The sequence below is a fragment of the Miniopterus natalensis genome, chromosome 3 (assembly GCF_054644295.1).
Source record: "Miniopterus natalensis isolate mMinNat1 chromosome 3, mMinNat1.hap1, whole genome shotgun sequence".
NCBI lineage: Eukaryota > Metazoa > Chordata > Mammalia > Chiroptera > Miniopteridae > Miniopterus > Miniopterus natalensis.
Window position 1 is genome coordinate 38,063,742 of NC_142083.1, and position 20,701 is coordinate 38,084,442.

The 20,701-nt window shown below is 37.7% G+C and overlaps 1 pseudogene; it reads right to left on the reverse strand.

Moving 5' to 3' along the window:
- Positions 1 to 28: 28 nt before the first annotated feature.
- LOC107531203 (myc box-dependent-interacting protein 1 pseudogene) lies at positions 29 to 19,211 on the reverse strand (annotated as a pseudogene).
- Between the last annotated feature and the right edge of the window lie 1,490 nt (positions 19,212 to 20,701).

Genomic DNA, 20,701 nt, shown 5'->3' on the forward strand with positions numbered 1-20,701 from the left:
AAATCCAGCTGCAGAGATCCGGGTCCACTCACACCTCCGCTCCAGCCGCCATCTTCCTGCTTGGCCCTCCCCTTTCCTCCTCCCTCCTCTGCGCCCTCCCATTCTCCCCCGCCTCCCCGCCCCGTTCCCCCTCCCAACGTCTGACGCGGCACGCCGAGGGCTTGGGGTCCCCTCCGCACCCTACCTCGGGCCCTCCGGGGTGACGCCGGGGAGAGAAGTAGGAGGGGCGAAAGGAGGAGGGACGGGGACGCCACTGTACTGCATTCTGGGAAGGACCAGCTCGGTCGGCCGCGTTGACCCCTGGGAGTTGTAGTCCCGATCCTGAGTCGACTGGTGAGCGCGCGTAAGAGCTCGTTGTCTTGGGGACGGTCAGGCGGTGGATGGGCTTCGTTGGACGCGTGCGGGGTCCCTCAGCCGCTCTTCTTTTTCTGTCTAGCGTGTTTATGACGAACCCGCCGGGCTTGGGGGGCGGGACGTGAGATAACTCCGCCGAGGATGCCGCCTCTGCGGGCCATGGCGGCTGCCCGAAAAAGCCCGGGAGCGCTCTGCCGCTTTCCTGGGCGAGCGTGTACCCGACCCTGCGCCTTCACCCGGGGCCAGGGGCTTGCGATCTGCAGCGACGGGGGGGTTCCCCCGAACTACCGCTGTGGAGTTTGAAGGTCTTTCATCTCGCTCTGTAGAAATTAGACGTGACACCTGACGTTTCCCGCTTTTGAAGGAATACATTTCAGTTCCTTCTCACTAGACAGTTTTATTTTTGGAGAGTAGTTTGAAGGTGTCAGAGAATAAACCACGCATTAAGAGTTTTCAGATTAAATAAGAACGTGAGGTGACAGCCCGGAGTTTTTTCTTAGTTGCGAATGAGTATCTTCCCGAGACTCAGGTTAACCACGTCTGTCGACTTACCGTTCTCTGATGGGGAAGGCTGGCGTAGAAACTTGGTTGTCTAAGAATGATCAAAAAGGGCAGTACTCATTGAATAAATACTAAGGGATTTAGGCACTAGGAGGCTAGCTTTGTTTTAAGACTGGAACTGAATTAGTTGGAAGACCAGAAGAAGATCTAACATCTTATCTAGTCTTTTTGTATACATTATAAGGATAACTTTAATCGTGAGATCTTTAACTTTGCAGTTCCAGGTCTTTCCTCTCATTTGCTACTTTCACAGTTTTGTCAATTTCATAATAATTGCCAACAATAAAATTCATTATTAAGCCTTAGAAAAAATACCTGCTTACTGCTGGGACGGGAGTATAGGAGTGAAATTTTGAGTCTGGTGGAAAAGGCACAGTGGCCAGAAATAACTGCAAGCGACAGAGGCCAACTGAACTGGGATCTTAAGGAAATAATGGGAAGTGTCTCTGAGAAGTACCTATCTTCCATTCCCAAGACTGACATTTACAGATGTTGAATCTGTGACACCAAGTGATAAATGTGAAGGCCATTCAGATGAATAAAATCTTAAGATAAAGCTTTTGAAGATACGCTTTGTCAACATGTTAATTAAAATATAATCCCAAGGTTGTCATTCCAAAAAAAATTTAGCACATTTTTCCTCTTTATTGAATTACTAAATTATACCTTTAGAATGTTGGATACCGTAGCAATTAAGTTTTGCTTTGTCTTCCAATTACCTAATATAGTTAGATTTCCTATTTCTGATTCTCTTAAGCTCTAATTTTAAAATTACATTTTAAAATGTAATTAGTCACGCCTGGCCAGCGTGGCTCAGTGGTTGAGCATCAACCCATGATCCAGGAGATCGGGGTTCGAATCCCCATCATGGCACATGCCGGGGTTGCGGGCTCTATCCTCAGTAGTGAGTTTGCAGGAGGCAGCCGATCAATGACTCTCTCTCATCATTGATGTTTCTGTCTTTCCGTCCCTCTCTATTCCTCTCTCAAGTCAATAAAACCATTTAAAATAAATAAATGAATAAAATGTAATTAGTCACAAAATATTGTGAATTGTTGAGAAATTCACTTCATAATGCAATTTAGAATCATGGGAGCATAGTATATGTTTATTTTTTAATTGAAATTTCTGTTGTATTTTATGCATTCCTAAGTTGTGTGTGGTTGTAACTACAAGCACATACATCACTAAGGTGCCCACTTAACAGGAAATTGTTTCATTTGTTTCATTTTATTTAGTATTATATGAGAGAAATTGCCTTTTTTAAAAAAGAAAACACACAACAGGTGCCTAAAGGCTTTATTTCAAAATTGCACTGCTGTCTCTTTCACTGCCAACCTCAATTGGTATCAAGAAATTGCCTTTTTTAAAAGATTTTGCCACAATCTTTTTTATATTTATAAGACTATTTAAATTGTTTTTTAGTTTAAGAAGGAGTTTTGTATGCTGATTAGAATAGAATACCACATTAGAGTTTGAGGTAGGAATTTAATTGTTTTTTAGGACAGCCACTTGGCCCAACACTTTACTGAATAAGCTATTCTTACTCCTTATATCTGTGTGATATGCAAAATCCCCATATACTTATAGGTCTGTTTCTTAACTCCATTCTTTTTTAAAATAATTTTTTGTTTTTCAGTTACAGTTGACATACAATATTAGTTTCAGGTGATTAGACGTCTATATAACTTACGAAGTGATCACCCTGATAAATCTAGTATCCATCTGACACCATGCATAGTTATTACAATATTATTGACTGTATTTCCTATGGTATATATTCTATGACCAATTTGTACTTCTTAATTCCTTCCCCTTTTCTATCCATCCCTCCAGCCCCACTCTCATATGGCAACTATCAAAATATTCTCTATATCTTTGAATTTGTTTCTGTTTTGTTCATTTATTCATTTATTTTTTAATTCCACATGTAAGTGAAATTATTTGGTATTTGTCTTTCTCTGTCTCACTTATTTCACTTACCTAATACCCTCTAGGTTCATCCATGTTGCAGAAAGCAAGATTTCATTCTTTTTATGGCTGAGTAATATTCCATGGTGTGTGTATATATATGTACCACTTCTTTATCCATTCATCTCTTGTTGGACACTTAGGTTGCTTTCAAATCTTGGCTCTTGTAAATAATGCTGCATTGAACATATGGATGCATATATCTTTTCAAGTTAGTGTTTGAGTTTTTTCTGATAAATATCCAGAAGTGGAATTGCTGAGCTGGACTCCATTCCTTTCCACTGATCTATTTGTCTGTATGTATGCTAGTACCATGCCGATTTAATTATTTCACATACATACACATATGTAATACCAAAATTCTCCTAATGTTCTTTTTCATTTGGATATTTTTGTGTATCTTCTCGTCCAGATTAATTTTAGAACAGCTTGTCAAATTGCGTGAAAAATTCTATGGGGATTTGGATTGAGAATGCACTTAATTTGTGAAAAAAAGAAAATCTTTACGGTATTCTTAGCTTTGGTCAGGCACTTTATACACCTGATCTCACGTATTCCTTACAAACCATATAAGGTGAACATTGTTGGCCTCATTTTAAGGATAATGAAACTGAAGCTCAGGAAAGCTAACTTACATATAGCTTTTACATGCAGAATTAGTATTTGAATACAGATCTATATGATTTCCGAGATCATACCCTTTTCTTCGCTTCAGAATACCGCTAAAAGGGAAGTAATTATGTAAATAATATATCCTATAGATTAGTATATCAGAGCAACTATGCTCTTAATTCAGCTAATGATTTTGAATGTCATTTATTTATGCTAATTTAACCCCAATGTAGAATTTATTATTTCTATTTCTGATATTTCACATGAAGAAACTGATCCAGAGAGAAGTTAAATAACTTTTTGAAGGTCATACAGCTAATAAAGAGCATAGTTGCAGTTTGAGGACTTTGAGCCCAAATATCCTGATTCTAGTGTTTATTCCCATCCTACCAGAATTCTTTTTTTTTTTTACATATGTTTTTATTGATTCTGGAGACAGAGGGACGGGGAGAGAGTTAGAAATATCGATTAGAAAGAAATATCAATGGGCGGCCTCTTGCACGCCCCCCACCAGGGACTGAGCCCACAACCTGGCCATATGCCCTGGCCAGGAATCGAACCAGCAACCTCTTAGTGCATGGGACAACTCTGGTGTCGCTCAGCCAACTGAGCCACACCAGCTAGGGCCCACTAGAATTCTTCAGTTCCTCTTCTGTCTCCCTATCTTCCACCTCACCTCATTCTCTCAGCTTTTATCTCCACTGAGCACCAATTCTAAAGCCTACATCCTGGCCCTCCGCTCTCACTGCCAAGATACAGAAAAACACACACAAAAAAACAACCAAACAAACAAAAAACACCCAGAGGTCTTGGAATTGAGAATGTTTGCAGTTTTACTGATCAGCAGGTAGAGGAATGAAGGGGAATATTTATTTGTTTCTGATGCTAGAACTATAGCAGAAGAGGATGTCCCAAGTTGAAACGCAAAATACTAATCTTTAAAAAATAATGCTGTAAAAGAGCCTTTATTAGTCATCTCAGGGTGCCATACAAAATACCACAGGCTGGGTGTCTTTGGCCTTTCTTCATCCTCTTATAAGAACACCTTGGTTAGGGCCCCACTCTTATGACTTCACTTATCTTTAATTACCTCTTTATAGGTCCTATCTGTAAATACAATCACATACGGAGTTAGGACTTCAAATAGGAATTGTGGGGGAACATAATTTAGTCCATAACAGAGCTTATAGGTTCTATATTTCCACAGTAGTTATTATGTTAAAGGTGCATTTTGAGTTAAATTAGTCCTATTTAGCTAACCTGGGAATTTAACTGTTCCTTATACTGTGTTTCCAAACCGAAACAACCAGTTAAAAGTTGGGGATTTACATAAACATGATTTTGCAAACTTAGAAATGGAAGTATTAATCTAGGAAACAGAGGTAATCTATGAATAGCAACAATATAAAAACTAGAGGACAAATGAGCAAAGTACAGCACGTGAATAATACAGCTGATTTTTTTTTTGGCCCTATTTTAATGTCTCGAATAATTATCTGGATGGTGAAATTATGGGCCATTTGAATTTTCTTCTTTATTCTGTTTCGTATGAATAAAAAAATATCTATATAGGTGTATGTGTGCATGTGTATATGTATCCCTTGTGGTAGAAGAAAAGGTAATTTTAAGTAATATAAATTAGTTAAGGATTAATCTCTTCACATTCAGTCTTCTAAATTAATTTTCAGTTTCAAGTTGTTAATGTCCCTGTGTATCCATACATTTTTGTCTTCATGATCAAGAGAACTGATGGTTGCAGCATTTCTTAAAACTACCCCATCATTGTCTTCAGAGATTTTTCCCCAAGCTGCTGACACCTATTCTTCATGTTTTGATGCATAGGTAATGATAATTATGCACAACTGCTACCTTACTGACAAGAATTATATGAGGCATCCTAATTTTAGAGATGTTAAAATGTAAAAAACTCTGGCTGGTTGGCTCAGTTGGTTGGAGCTTTGTCCCATACACCAAAAAGGTTGCAGGTTCAATTTCGGGTTGGCACATACCTGGATTGCGGGTTGGATCCCTGTCAGGGGTGCATACGGGAGGCAACCAAATGATGTTTTCTCTCTCACATCAATGTTTCTCTCTCTCTCTTTCTCTCTCTGTCTAAAAATCAATAAAAACATATCCTTGGGTAAGGATTTAAAAAAAAAAAGTAAAAAAATGTGTGTCCTTGAAGCAATGAAATATGGTACTTTTCATTTTTAATTGTTTTCTCATTTTTCCCCTGAGAGCACTATTTATGATTTTCAAAATATAAACATATATGTGGAGAGAGACAGAGATACTATTTATACCATTGTATAAACTGCATTTTAAATTTAACAGCTCAGGAGGAACTGTGCAATTTTCTATCGCCTCATTCCTCCCCTTCTCTGCATTACTATTGTTTATATGTATTGTGTCTTACTATTGCCTGTGACTGTTTTCCCTCTTCTGTTCCTCCTCTACCATAGCAATAGTTGGCAGCAGTGATGGAACAGTAGAGGAAGGAACAGGTAAGAAATAGAAGCTGGGAGAAAAATAAGCTATAATGGAACCTTCATAACATACCATACGTCCTGTTTTACTTGACTCACAGTGATAGAGAAGAGAAGCTAATGTTATGCCTGGTAATAATTCTGACTTCAATCCTGTTTCCCACCTCAGTTTCCAAGTACCCCTAATATTCTTACCATTTTTCCAGGCCCTGTGATTTGCGTTTATATTCTGGTCTCAAATCTAGACTTGATTTCCTACATCCTGGCCTCATGTTTTTATTTTCCTCCAAGGGGAATAATTATGATTTTAAATGGTTAGTGACATTAATTTAGGTTATCCATTTTATGGAGATGGGTATTTAAGTAGGCATGGCCAATATTGCTTGCTTGCTTTTTCTTTGTTGTTTCTAATCACCAACACTCTTTTTAGATCTAGAGACTCTTTAATTACTATCAGTTATTATTATTGTATTATGCTCATCCTGCTAGGTCTTATTCTGTTACTTAATCCATAAGGTGACTTTGCATATATATCTTAGACTCCCTTGTGTGTTGATTTTTACCATTTAACTCTCCAAGGACAATTTATACCTTAATGCACTGCATATAGTTACTTAGGAATATATTATATCCCACAGAAAGTTCTAACATTTGGCAATAAGACAGTGGTTTCAGAAAAAGAATTTCAAAGAGCATGTAGGCTACCCTTTTATTCTGTTTCCTGCTCTGTAGAGGAAAGCCAAGCTAGGTGTGTTCCAAGCAGAAATATTCTTTCTTACTGTTGAATAAAATTGAAATTGTATTCCATTATCTTTTATTTATATATATTTGGTTTCATGGGGTAAAAACTTGTCAGGGGTAAGTGTTTCTTAGGTTTCACTCTAAGGGTAAAAACTCCTTTAAACAGTACACAGTATACATCTATGATAGATGAACAGTGATATCAGTGTCCACTCTGCATGTATGCATTTTCTTTTCATTTTTCCCCCAAGCTTTTGAATCTCTTTTAACTTCTGCTGATACATTGAGAAATTATTTTGTTAATACGTTAAAGTCATACTGTATAAAGCAGTTTAGTTTTTTTAAGTATTAGTGGACTCTTATGATAGTTATTTGATAAATGTGTCTTGCTTCCTCTTTTTCTTTATAGCCCTTTCATTGTTTCACTTTTGCTCTAATTTCAGATCCTCCTCCTCTTAGTCGAGTAAGCTGAAAAATGTTGTTATAGAACAGATACGTTGCTATAGTTGGTTGATGATTGAAGGAAAGCTGTAGGAATTGCAATTAACAAGGCCTAGGAGAAAAATCACTAGCATGGTAAAAATTAATGAGAAACTGAAGAACCAGTTTCCATCATAGCTTTTTGTAAGAAAAAAGAACCTACCCAATGTCAAATATTGTTTTAGGTTTCTTACATTTGTTCACTCTTCACACAAATCCTGGAGGATAGGCAGTATCCTTATTTTGAGTATAAAGAAATAAAGGTTCAAAGAAGTTAAATAAGTTGCCATTAGTTAGTGAATAGTTGAATCCAGTCTTTTGAACTTCAGAGGCTTATAGTATGTACTTTTAATACATATAAAATTGATTTTAGACTAAAAAACCCAAACTATCCTAAAATGATATCCTAAAACATTTGAGCATCTGTTAGTGCCAGATTACATTCTAGTATGTTGCATAGTTTTTCTTTAGTTTGACAATTTTCCTAAAAGAAAATTCATCCACATACATTTTTAAGCTGCAATAATAGCTTATTATGTAGCCAGTTTACAGTTTTATTTTTGGTAACCATCATAATATGTGTGCTAGCAAATCTATGTTCTAATTACCCATTAATAATTTAAGTGATTTCTGGAGCCTTTTGCAGTTTTCCTTTTGTCTAATGTTGATAAAGGAATTATTTTTTGTTTGTTTGTTTTTAATCCTCACCCAAGGATATGTTTTTATTGATTTTAGAGAGGGAGGAAAGGGGAGAGAGAGAGAAACATAGATGTGAGAGAGAAACATTGATCAGTTGCCTCCCGTACATGTCCTGACTGGGGATCAAACCCAAAACCTTTTGGTGTACTGGACAACGCTCCAGTCATCTGAGTTACCCGGCCAGGGCAGGAATTATGTTTTGTTTGTTTTAAATATATTTTTATTGATTTCAGAGAGAGGGAAGGAGAGGGAGAAAGAGAGAAACATCAGTGATGAGTCATTGATCAGCTGCCTCCTGCATGCCCCCTGCTGGGGATCAAAGAAGTTAAATATGTGTGTGTGTGTGTGTGTGTGTGTATATATATAATCCTCACCTGAGGATATTTTTTCCATTGTTTTTCAGAGAGAGTGGAAGGGAGAGAGAGAAATCTATGTAAGAGACACATCGACTGGTTGCCTCCCACACTAGGCCATGGCCAGGGATGGAGCCTGCAACTGAGGTATGTGCCCTTGGCCAAATCGAATCTTGTACCCTTCAGTCTTCAGGCTGACGCTCTAACCACTAAGCCAAACCAGCTAGGGCTAATATTTTTATATTTTTGAGAAGTAACAAAGGGATAGTGAACAACTACTTTATTAGAAAGTGTAATAAAAATTGAAACAGTAAATTAAATTTTATTCCATATTTCCCTAAAATAGGTAATGTCCTTTTAAAGAACTAGCTGCTCATCAACTTTTATACGTGATCCTAAAACTAAAGGCTCCAGATTTAATATGCCTCTTTAATCTAGCTTATCATTACTTATGGCTGTTTGTCTTGCACTTATGTTGTCAAAATGCAATAACATTGAAAACTTTGACATCTCATAACCTGTTCAAGAGAAGGCAACCATTTTCTTCCTCTGTAATTACAAAACATTTTTATTTTTATATTTACAAACACCAGTTGGAATTATAAATCCAATGAAGTTTTCTACATTTCTACATCACCTATTCCCTTCGTATTCCTTTGTATATACATCTACATAAACATTTGCTTACTTACAAACTGTTTTAAGTAACCTTTAGTGCACAAATATCACAAAGGATGAAAGAACACTGTCATACATCCTGTTAGCAAAATGGGGTGTTCCAAGTTGTTGCAAAGTACTCTGTGATGAAGTTCTTCCTGTTGAATGACTAATTGGATGGGAAATGCCATATTTGCTTTCTTTTCTTAAAAATGCAGTGTTTATTCATTGATTCTGTTTTTTAAAAAAATTTTTTTTATTGATTCTAGAAAGAGAAAAGGAGGGGGTAGAGAGATAGATAGAAACATCGATGGGCTGCCTCCTGCATGCCCCCTCCTGGGGATTGAGTCAGCAACCTGGGCATGTGCCTTGACCAGGAATTGAACCAGTGACCTCCTGGTTCATACGTCGATGCTCAACCACTGAACCACACCATTCTTTTTTTAAATTTTTAATGTTTTTATTGATTTCAGAGAGAGGAAGGGAAAGGGAGAGAGATCGAAACATCAGTGATGAGAGAGTCATTGATCGGCTGCCTCCTGCATGCTCCCTACTGGGGATTGAGCCTGCAATCTGGGCTTGTTCCCTGACTGGGAATCAAGCCGCGATCTCCTTAATCATAGGTCGACACTCAACCACTGAGCCACTCAGGTCGGGCTACTCATTGATTTTTGAGTGTCAGAAAATATATTTGAATTATCTGAAAATTCATAGTCTGAGATTTGGCTTATATGGTCAGTTTCACCATCATTATAGTTTTTGCAATCATCTAATTTGTCTAATAATATGAAATTCTTCTGTCGATTTTCTTCTCTTTGCTGGTATGAAAAATTCAGAACTCTCAACTATGTTTAACAACAACAACAACAACCAAAAAGTGCCTGCAAAAATGGTTTCTCTATACTTCTCTTACATTTTCTTTCAAAGATATGATGGGCAAACACAGTAAGAAAACTGAAGAGTGATGTAATAGTGATGATTTATTTTGCTACTAGATCATCTGTTATTTCATTTTATTATTCTGTCTTTTAGCTTAACTCTTAAAAATAATTGATGAGTAATGATTACATAATTCCTAGGATGATAAAATAGATCCATACAGAAATTTTGCAAGATGGAATGAATTTTATTCTGTTAAAAAAATGAATAAATTGGGTTTTCTTTTGTTATTTGCAAGATTTCTAAGAAAAAATAAAATATGAAACATTAATGCTTACAAATGAAGTTGCTCAAAGAAACTCAAAAACTAAAATTGGGTCTAATAGATCCTTGTGGTACACCAGAGGTTAATGTAAACTACATTTCTTAATTTTATTCCATAGCCAAACCTGAACTAGTTTGTATTTCCTTCTATCTCAGGTGAAAGGGTTAGCCATTGGAATTCATTTCAAAATAATAATTTGATCAAATAAGAAACTTATCTTGAAGATCAAAGCACAATTTATTAATTACTAGTTCATTTATCTTTGCTTAATCCAGTGAAACTTTTGCATTAAAAAATAGATGTATATAGAAGAAAATGTAGGCAACAAAATCTCAGACATCTCACTTAGCAGAGTTTTCACTGGTACATTGCCTAGAGCAAGAGAAACAAAGGAAAAAATACACAAATGGGACTACATCAAAGTAAAAAGCTCCTGTACAGGAAAAGAAACCAGCATCAAAATGAAAAGGGAACTCACTGTATGAGAGAACGTATTTACCAGTGACACATCTGATAAGGGGGTAATTTCAAAAATACATAACGTACTCATACAACTCAACAAAAGGAAGACAGACAATCCAACTAAAAAAATGGGCAGAGGACCTGAATAGATACTTCAACAAAGAGGACATGCAAATGGCCAAAGACATGAAAAAATACTCAAGATCGCTAATCATCAGAGAGATGCAAATTAAAATAACAGTGAAGTACCACCAGAATGGCTACCGTCAAATCAACAAACAGCAAGTGCTGGCCATTATGTAGAGAAAAAGGAACCCTAGTACACTGCTGGTGGGAATGCAGACTGGTGCAGCTACTATGGAAAACAGTGTGGTGTTTCCTCAAAAAATCAAAAATGGAACTGCCATTTGACCCAGTGATCCCACTTCTTGGAATATATCCTAAGAATCACGAAACACCAACCAGAAAGAATATATGCACTTCTATGTTCATAGCAGCATTATTTACAATAGCCAAGATCTGGAAACAGCTCAAGTGCCCATCAGCAGATGAGTGGGTAAAAAAGCTGTGGTACATTTACACCAGGGAGCACTATGCAGCTGTAAAAAGGGATCTATTACCCTTTGAGACAACATGGAGGGACCTGGAGATTATTATGCTAAGTGAAATAAGACAGAGAGAGACAAATATTACGTGATCTCACTTATATGTGGAATCTAATGAACAAAATAAACTGATAAATAAAATAGAACCAGAGACATGGAACAGACTGATGAATCTCAGAGGGAAGGAGGTCGGGGGTTGGAGTGGTGGAAGAGATTAACCAAAGAACTTATATGCATTGTCTGTAGACACAGACAATAGAGTGGAGAAGGCCTGTGGTGAGGGAGGTGGGAACTGGGCGGAGGGGGGCAATGAGGGAAAATAAAGGGGGACATCTGTAATACTCTCAACAATAAAGATAAAAAAACATGTTTCTCAAAAATGATGTCTGAGGAGTGAAAAACACTCCAAGAAGCAGTGGGACTGCCTCTGGTTTATATCGTTCTTAAATTTTCTCATCAGTTTGCTCGAATATGTACAGAATAAGTTATTTAAACCAGGCAATATTTTTATGGTTATGGCTATAACTATAAGTAAGAGTTATTAATCTCTGTTTTTTATTATTAAATTCAATATGTAACTTTGATTTAAAAACAAACAAAAAAACCAAACATGTTTCTATCTCTCCCTCTCTCTGAAATCAATAAAGATATATTTTTTAAAAAGATTAAAAAAATGATGAATAAAATTCATGTATAAAGTATATAGTAATTTGCCCATTGGGACATCTGAATAGGCCATTTTTGTTAGAAATACCTAAAATAACAATTTTTAATTTTTTTAAATAAGAAAAGCATGGCTATCGTGTAGATCCCACTATTGCAAGCATTAGAACCGTACTTTATAAATCACAATGTGAGATAAATCATCCAAAACCAACTGAAGTCAAGAGGATCAGTGACTGACATGTAGTAATATTTACTTTAGCCCCCAAGCAGATGTGAAAAGGTATGTGCAGGTAAAGAAATACTGGTGAACTTCAGAGACAAAGGCCTTCTTCAAAAAGACCTCTGCTGCTTTCTAGGGATTGTTGCTAGTTTTTTATGGAATGAGAACCCAAACTTTGTGATTAAGATTAGTATAGTGCTTGATATTGCACATAGAAGTTAAAAGAGGTACATAATTTAAACAGCTTTTTTAGGCCATATTCTTGAAAAAGGAATTGGGAATTTTTGAAGCCTTGGAAAGCTTTCATTTTCTTCCTTATTTGGGGGTATTTTGGAAAAATAGAAAAGCGTTAAAATATATGCAACATGAGGGTAGGAGGGGATGAGGAAGGCAGCCCTGCTGCATGTCAGGGACAGACAAAACCTTCAGACCTTTAAAAGGACTGAAGAGGAAGCAGGAGTCAAGTGTTCACAGAGAATACAGGAACCTGGTCTAGCTCTGTCCTTTGAAGGAGAGGATGTGCCTAGGCACGTCATGGTCAGACTGTGGAAAAACAAAGATTAGATAAAAACTTGAAAGCAGTCAGAAGAAATTGACATCACGTATGGGGAACAACAATTTGAAAGATCATGGTCTTAACAGAAATAACAAGGTTAGAAAACAGTAGGGCACATATATTTTACTACTATATATACTTTATTGGGATAATATCTAAATTTGTGAGTAATCATGAAGAATAAATGAGAGAATACTTCTTAAGCATTTAGTACATGCCTGGCATATAGTACATTTTTAGAAAATGCTGATTATCATTAATCATATATATTTTTAGCAAAGTAACCAACCTTTGTGGAATATTTTTTATTTTCATGTTTTATTTTTTTCTAACTTTAGAGAAAAGTATCTAATTTTTAAAGTTTTTATTTACTTTTTCCAACTGTACCATGAAAAAGGAAGAAACCACTGACAGTATTGTAAAAGAGAAGTCACTTTTGCTGCTACTTTCACTTGTACAAAGACAAGATTTAGGAAGCTCTTGTTTTCAGGAAAAAAAAATATTCCATTTTGGGTATAATCCTTTCCCTTTATTTTCTGTTTTGCTTTAGGCAGAAGTATAGGGCTTTTTAAATTATCGATTTTTATTTAAGTCATTAGATAAGGCAATGCCTGGTAAAAATGAGCTGTTTGTTTTAGATGCCATGACTATTGAAGAAATTGCCCTTCAGATCTGCAGTTGATCCCCAAATATATTTTTCTTCGCGCCATCTGTCTCACATTTCAGGATACTCGAAAAACCCTCATCTATAAATGTTTCTTTAAAAAGTTCATGGTTTTTAGAAAAGTCTGAATGAACATCATATTTTCATAACTTTATTTTAGTTCCTTGTCATTGTTTTATATTTTCATTTGAAAACTTCTTAGGCTTTTAGAGAATTTTCAAAATCTTGATGTCATTTAAAACTAAATTTAGACATAAGTTGTGCTTTTTATTACAGTAATATATAATATTTTATCATCATTCATACCACTTTTATGTTACTTCCATTATCAGTCAACAAAACAACTATTCTGTCTTTTTTGATAAGATATAAATAATTTTCTGTTTTACCTTTTTTGTATTTATAGTAAGTGTGATGGCTTTGAAGCCAGACCTGAAATACAGTCCCAAATTTGTAGACCTTATCTAAGGTACCTTCTAAATCCACATCCTAGTTTCCTCATCTCTTACAAAGATTAAATAGAATAATGCAAGTAAAACAATCTAAGATCCCTGTTAGCTTTTACAGTTATTGCATTTAAAAATGCTTAACTGAGGTGTCACCATTAATTTTATTCCTTTCTGTATATAATCTGCCCATCATTCATTCATTCAACATACATTTATTAAATAACAGGTTCGGTGGCCTAACACTGTACTAGTTTTTGCTCTCTTGAAATCTGTATTTTAGTTGAAGAAAAACCCATTGGCATAAAAGTTGTTCAGTTGATCAATTTATTAGTATGTTTTAAATTTTCATCTTTATTCAAATGAAAACAATAATCTTGAGTATACAGTTTTATAGCAGTGCTACTTAAAATGTGGTCTGCAGACCAGCCCCGACCTGTAATGAGATAATTACAGAATTTGAGAGTAAGCTAAAATTTACTATCTCACAGTTTCCATGGGTCAAGGATCCCAGCTGTTTAACAGGGTTCCTCTGGCTTATAAGGTAGAGGTCCAACTGTCATCCAGGCTTCAGTCTTATCTAAAAACTTGACTGAAGGAGGATCTATCCACTTCCCCAAGCTCATGCTCACATGGTCTTCCTCTCAGGCCTGCCTCACAGGGCAGCTGGCTTTCCCAGATGAGTAATCCAAGTAAGAATGAGAGCATCTAAGATGGAAGTCACATTCTTTTATAACTGAATTTTAGGCATGACATCTCATCACTTCTGCTGTATTCTATTTGTAAGAAGTGAGTCAATTACATTAGTATTTCTTTCTCGTACTTTTTTCTTAGCTTTCCTGGCATCTGTGAGTATTATTAAAGGTAATTCTTTTAGTAGTATTAGGAAATGCATAGTTCATTTGTAGATTAAAATTTTGTTTCTTAGTGTGCTTGGCAGTATAGAAATGAATGCTTTGTATGCTGGAAGCTACTGTCAACTTTTGACCAATTTTCGTAATGCTATAACGTGCAGATTTAATAACAGGGTCAGTTTATCCTAATAAATTACTGGCATTGGGCAAGTAGTTTTGGCATAAAGATTAAGATTAATTTAGGTTTTGTAAATATGCTAATTCCATTATGGTTTAAAATCCTGAAATCTGATAAATTTAAGCTATTTAATAAAGACAGATGCTTAATTTTAACTTAACCTTTTAGAAATGATAGTCACATAGCAGGAAGACAGATTTTAAGTCCCAAAACTAGGTTGCTATTCTTAGCTCAACGTTTTACGTAAGGGAGGTAATAAGCTATAATGTCTAATCTCTGTTGAAATAAATGGATGTTGTCTTTAGGATCTACTAGACTCTCTTTGAGGCCTGGTTAGGAAGGTAGAGAGATTGACAACAGTTATTATATTGGAAATCAAAAAGTAAAGTTCCACAAGGAAATCAGGCATGGGATTCATTTTCTGATTTTTTAAAGAAAATTATGGCATTCTCCAGAGACAGAGGTGCATATTACTTACCTGTGAAGGTTCTGTAATACCAAGTGCATTTTTAGATTAAGGGATTAAAATTATCTTAATATAAGCATTTGCCAGGTATGTACATTTTAAAAATATGCATGTTCTAAACTAGAGTTCTAGAAATTTTCTTAGGGATGTTCTGGGATTTAATTTAAAACTTTACTCTGAGAACTTGATTTATTCTTAGAAATATATTAATTTGACCTTTTTATATTAAAAATGTGTACATTTGTTAGGCTTATTAATGTATAGTATTTCTGTACATATTCTAGACAGTAATATATGTCATTTTTAAATCACTCATGCCAAACACATTATGTCGCTGCAGTCATACAGTTAAGCATTATGAGATCAAACTCAACTTTAGATGTTAATGTTGAAATTTCATGTGTATGTCTAGACTTGGTTACCTTAAATTGTATTCATTGACTTGAAGTAAACTAAAGTTTAACTGCTTGGTACCTTGACTTGAATTTTAGGATCATGTCAATGGTAAACCCTTAAAAAGCCTTGTTGAATAATCTCTTGTTGGTTTCCTGAGTTCCACAAGATCTGAGGTGGGGGTTGTGAGGGATGGGGCAGCACCAGTCATTTGCTCTTTCTTACTCCTTGAAGTTACACCTAACGTGTGTGTGTGTGTGTGTGTGTGTGTGTGTGTGGTGAGTGATTTTTTTCCCTTGTCATTTATTTAGTAATGATGATTTTTCTATTACTTCTCAGTCAATTACATGCTTATGTTTGCAGCCAGGCCTGTAAGCTTAGTCACATTTTAGAGAAATAAGTAAGAATGTAAGTGAGAGGAGAGAATCCAAATTGTTGTGTGCTTACTATGTATTTACTGTACTAGGGGGCTCTTACATATTAAACATTTAATCCTCAACAACCCTGGAAAGTAAGACTTACAGACCAGGAGAACAAGATTCATAGACCTTGAAATCACATAAATTGCCCAAGAAGACACAGCTAATTAACTTTCAGAGTTCAAATTTAAATCCAGGACTATCTGGCTACAAAACGTGTACTCTTTGCACTATATCAAAATGCCTCTTGAAACTGAACTCTTTATTAAGTCTGTAGGTTAAAAATAAGCAGTTAGCATATGTAGGTCTCATTAAGGAAAGAATAGATATCAGTGAATCTGGACTGCTTTTCCTTTTATGGGTTAATAGTTCCGTTTAGCTAACATAAATCATTTATTGTGTAACAGATGATAGTTTAATAAGCTGTCCTAGCTCAGTGTTTTGCAAGATTTTTTTAACCCATGCTCCCTTTCACAAACCTTCTTTTAATGTTAATTGAAATTTCAAAACAAATATCACTAATATAAATCATTATTCCCCCCTTACCCCAGTTATAACATATAAACCTGGGAAGAGGAGAAATGATTTCATCGATCAAAAATAAATGCTTTTGCTAATTTAATGTAAATTACAAATGTTGTTTGTTACCCGATGCTCTTCTATATCATATCTGTTTAAATATCTTTTCATAACACAGTGTTAATATAATAGTTTATAAATGGATCGTAAATGTTTTAAAACCAAAGTTCTTTGGACAGAGTATGAGCTCAAAAAAGCCAGATGATTACGGAGGTTTGATTTATTAGGGCCAGGGGGAGATGTGTGGTGTGTTAAATCGTTTTCAATCACTCCAAAATCACAACTTCTTGCTGCTGTGTTTTTATTGCACCCCCCATCCCCCATGCTTGACAAATTCTGGAGTAGTAGTTTCTGCATGTTTAATTTTTTGTTTCTGATTTTGGATAAGGCATTGGATAAGATTGGTAAAAAACATAACTAACAACTTTCAGAACCTGACTTCTTATGGAAACCACCTTTTAAAATTCATCAATAGTAAACAAGAGTTATCTGGAAATTATCAATGCAGTCTTGGAGTTGGTAACCATTTCACTGTGTTGGATATCAGCGTTCACTTAGATATTTCTTTTACTGTTCCTTTTTTTTTTTTGAGTGGTTTTGTCAAGGTTTTTTTGTTTTATTTTGTTTTGAATACTGTAAGATTTATTTCCAAACAGCACACAGAGACTGTCTTTGCGGCAGGGCCAGGCTAGGCAGTTGTCTGTGTCCCAAAGTGTCTGGAGAGACTGGACCCTACCCACAGCAGCTGCCAGGAAAGGAGGACCCTTGCCCAGGTGGCTCAGCCAAAGCTTTAGGCAAGCATGGTAATGCTGCAGCCCCTATGCCCCACCCTTGGGCCTGGCACACAAGTGGTTGCCGACACCCAAAGGGCACTGGCAGGGGTAGGGGCGGCAAGGAACTCAACTAGGGGATACAGCAGCTTCAGGAACACTGGTGATTCCACCAAACTTTTGAAAGCAAGCTCTTTGGAAAACAACCTAATCTTTGGGAGAACACCTCTTTGCTTAGGTCTCTCCTCTGATTTCCCTTTGCTTTCCAAAAGTTTAAAAACACATACATTTTTGCCCCGGCTGGTGTGGCTCAGTGGCTAGAGCGTTGCCAGTGCACTGAAGGGTCTTGGGTTTGATTCCCAGTTAAGGGCACGTGCCTGGGTTGCAGTTTCAATCCCGGCTAGTTCAATCCTGGCCAGGTTCAGGGCAAGGCAATCAATCGATGTGTCTCTCTGACATCGATGTTTCTCTCTCCCCCCTTCCCTTCTTTCCACTCTCTCTAAAAATCAATGGAAAAAATATCCTTGGGTGAGGATTAACAAAACAAACGAAAAACACATTTTTCAGGAGAAAGTGTTCCTCACACACCCAGAAAGCTGCACCAGCTGTTGCCCTCACTGAACCTGAAGTTCTCAGGGAAGACACCCTGGCATTTATCCAACTCCTGTGCTGGTTCCAGTCTCTCTCCTTCACCCCCATGAGCCAGCCTTCATCCTGTCTTCACGATTCTGGAAGGGGATCGCCAGCACCATGTCCCCAGCCTTGAGCTGCAGCTGGTCTGTGTCAGTGGTCATGTAGTCATGCGGGCCATGTAGCCCGCCCCTTTAACATGAACCCCAGGGGCAGGTGCAAGCCCGCAGCCCCCTACGCTCCTGCACTATGCAGGCAGAGAGCTGGAGGTTATTTCACTTGCTGCCGTCCCCCGGGCCCCTGGGCTGCAGCGGCAGGTTGAGTCCCACGTGCCATTCTGAGGTCTCTGCTGTTTCAAACCCAGACTTGGGGAGGGCAGCCCCAGGGGTGGCCCCACTGGCCAGTTCCAGCTCATGGTTGACTCATCTCAGGTGGTGGCAGGGAGCTGTCAGCTGTAGCCCACCAGCTCTTGTTCCCTTTTGCGGGGTCCTTGTCCCTGGGCTGGGCCTTGACTGTGAAGGTGTTGCTCCCATGCTGCTTCTCCGGGCTACCCAGCACATCGTTGAGGTTCTGGTTGAGCTCACTCATCTTGTGGAAGTTTTCCTCTGTGCCTGCGGTGCTCTGAAACGTGTTGAAGTAGAAGCCTACATGGCTGCTCCACAGGGAGGACAGCTCCTCCTGCAGGTCCACATCTCCTCAGACACCTGGGCTTTGATGAGTTCCTCCTCGGCCTTGGCACTTTTGGCTTCAGCCTTCTTTTTGGCTGTGTGGAGGGACTGGTAATGGTGCCGGACACTGTCCAGCCCACCAGCACCTGCCCTCGCCTGGCAATGCCCACTTGATGTCAGGGAGCTGGTCCTGGGCCGTGTGCATGGTTGGCAGCACCTGGGCCGCAGCTTCTGGTGGTGAGTTGTTCTCTGCTTTGTCCCTGCCAGGCCAGTGGGCTCATACCCTTCCTGCAGACACTTGTTCAGCTTCTTGAGGGCCTCCTGCATGGCTCTGACCGAGGTCAGGTGTGTCCCGTAAGCCTTTTGCAGCCCGGTGTTCTCAGTTAGCTGCTTGTTGAAATTACGGACACTGTTCAAACTGCTCATCCTTTGTCTCGTCGACCTTCCCCAGTTTCTGGAGGACCTCCTGCGTGCGGGTGAGCTGCTTCTGTACGCTGCTGGCCATCTTCCCCGCCATCCCCCCTGGCTGCCCATCTCTGCCACCATGCCTTGGTCTTCACCAGGTGTCGGGAGCCAAGCTTCCAGCCCCAGCCCCCTGCTCTCGCCGCGCGCTAGGTAGCCTAGCCAACTGGCAGAGCAGACCCACACATTTCTAAGGAATTAGGAGAATCAAAGAAATGCAAGTTGCGATTAACTTTCCCTTTTCTGTAGGCTATTATGCTTTTACATTAGTGATAAAACATATATGAAGAAATTTAGGAGAGCTGTACAGCACTCTTCAAACAAAGATTTAAGGAAAAGTTTGAGATTTTACTTAAGGTTTCATTTGCTAAGGGTTAGGTTGTGAAAGTTCTTTAAACTTCTGCCATGACTTTTGGAGCTATAAGAAACCTAAGAAATCAGCAGCAGTGGACCAAGAAGTGATATAAACATTAGGACGCAGAAAAACTGGAGCAGTTTGTCAGGGGCGGTAAATGAAAGTATCATTTTTCCAAGATAGGGAAATAAAATAATATCTTATACAACCCTTTCTGTACAATTTATTAAATTTTTTCTTAATCCTCGCCCAAAGATATTTTTTCCATTGCTTTTCAGAGAGAATGGAAAGGGGAGAGAGAAAGAGAGAGAACCATTGATGTGTCACACCGATTGGTTGCCTCTTGGCACATGCCTGACCAGGGCTGGGGATGGAGCCTGCAACCGAGGTGCATGCCCTTGGCTGGAATCAAACCTGGAACCCTTCAGTCTGCGGGCAGATACTCTAACCACTGAGCCAAACTGGCTAGGGCTGTTAAATTTATTTTTTAAAATATTTTCCTTCCAGTAATGTAGGACACAACACAGTATAGTGATAAATAGTAGAATAGCTCAAGTTTCTAATTGTAGTGTACCCCTCTCTTATTATCCTGGCTTCTTATGTAATTTATATTAAAATGGTAACATTTGAGATTGTAAAACTGAAAAAATAATTCCAGTACCAAAAAAGGTGCTATAGAAGAATCCTTTCCTGCTTTTCTAAGAACATATGTATTCAACTACCCTTTAAGCCTTGTGCACCTTACTGTGTAATTAAACTAAAACAAAAGTAGTCTGTTCATTATCACTTCTATGTAAGTAAATATTTTTGCTGACTTGACCTAGTACCCAAAGAAAGAACCTCTTAGTGTAACTCCTTTGTGTTAATGAATCAACATATTTTTATAAGAAATGAAACTTGAGAAAAGAAATTTTTAAGTCAGACATTAATTTGAAAATGACTACTATAAATTAGGGTAGTATTTTTTATTGTATTTAAATTTAGATAGCAAAAAGAAGATATAATCACAATCTGAAATTTTGTGCTGGGTGCTTAATCTGTTCAAACAAACATTAAATATTTGAACATCTGGGGGGGGTTAAAAAATATTTGTTTTTAAAACCTCTACAGGTTTTCTGGGGGATTATTTGGCTTGGTTATTTATAACATGTTAGAAATAGGAAGCAGGCCCCACCTAGGAAATTCCTCCT